At 33.7% G+C, this 1,468-nt stretch overlaps 1 protein-coding gene across 1 annotated transcript in view; it reads right to left on the bottom strand.

Annotated features, from left to right (window-relative positions):
• The window catches only part of LOC107584605 (phosducin-like protein), a 6,276-nt gene that overhangs the window by 4,328 nt on the left and 480 nt on the right, over positions 1–1,468 (bottom strand). The gene's annotated exons all lie outside the window — the stretch shown is intronic.

Genomic DNA, 1,468 nt, shown 5'->3' with positions numbered 1-1,468 from the left:
ACAGCCTCTTCAGATCCTTCGCTGGCACTACAGCGCAAGCACACGTACTGACCAATCACAGTGCTGAAAAAGTGATTGACATGAGTATCCGCCAATAAGAGTTTGAAGCGATTGACAGAAGGCGTTTCAAATATGTTTTGGTGCCAGAAGGTGTTTTGTTTGTTGTTAGTTTTTTACAGTACAGGGTTGCCAGGTCTGCGTAACAAAACCAGGTTTGGGATTGGCCTAACTAACCCTAACACACAACCTAACCCTCATAGAAACCTAGAAAACGTTATGCATATTTGTTATAAAATAAAAACATATCTACCTTATTCTTATACATATCTATGTCAATGTCACCAAAAGATGGTTAATTAGGCACACACACAAAGTTCTCTGGAATGTTGCATCATTAAAATTATTTTGTTGAGTATTTTGTTACAGTAATGTTATTACTGTAATTATAGCGATGCTTAGCAACAAGTCAGAACACCTCAGAAAAGCATAGCAGCCAGCCAACATCACGTTTTGTCTTGAGGAACTTTTATAGGTTTCATAAATAAATAACGAAATAAATAAAAACATAATAAAAAAAAAACATTAAAATATAAAGAAACATCTAAACATGACGAGACATTGATGCAACTTGGTAGTAATAAAAAGTATGTTCATATTTAGTATTTTATGTGTGTTGTATTGTAAATGCGCTTCCATGTCAGCTTAACCTAGAAAATGTCTACTAATGCCACTGTGTAATCTGCTTCTTAGAATGTGCATCCTAACCCACATGCACAAATATGATCCACATATATGAAGAGGCTTCAGGGTATTAAAGGCTTTATGATTTTTTTTTCTTTAAAAAAAAACACTATGTAACACTATGCAAAGCCACAACAACACCTGTTTCACTATTCAATGAAAAATAAATTGACCATCGCATGCAATGACTAAAGGATAACTGACGTCACTTGATCTAACATGTTTCATGTTTGTGTAGCAAATGAGAATGCCTGAAATATATCATATATATGTTAAACAAATAACTTAAGGTCATCAAGGTAATTTTGTTATTTTGGTAAATTCTGTTTAATGTATGTCTGTGTCCTCTCTACAGGTGAAGCTACTACAAAATAATTATAATACTGCCATTTATATGCGTTAGTTCAAAATAAAACATTATATGACCAAAAGCATGTAAACACCTGACCACTCATGTTCCAGTTGAATGCTTACTGTTTAAATGAATTCAGAACCACAAGTGTTAATAGGGCGTTGATCCTCCCTGTGCTGTCATTACATCTTTCACTCTTTTAAGGTTTTCTAATAGATGTTATCGGACTGGCATCGCTGAGGTTTCACTCCTATGACATTCTTCAAAAGGAAATAATAATTATCAATACATTTTTTATATTCTTGATGCAGCCTTTATTAAGCTATTATTATGGAGAGGTTATTATGTGAGTATAGGAGAGCATAAGTCTAAGTG

The sequence above is a fragment of the Sinocyclocheilus grahami genome, unplaced genomic scaffold (genome assembly GCF_001515645.1).
Source record: "Sinocyclocheilus grahami isolate Dianchi unplaced genomic scaffold, SAMN03320097.WGS_v1.1 scaffold61.1, whole genome shotgun sequence".
NCBI lineage: Eukaryota > Metazoa > Chordata > Actinopteri > Cypriniformes > Cyprinidae > Sinocyclocheilus > Sinocyclocheilus grahami.
This window is presented reverse-complemented; position numbering and strand designations above follow the sequence as displayed.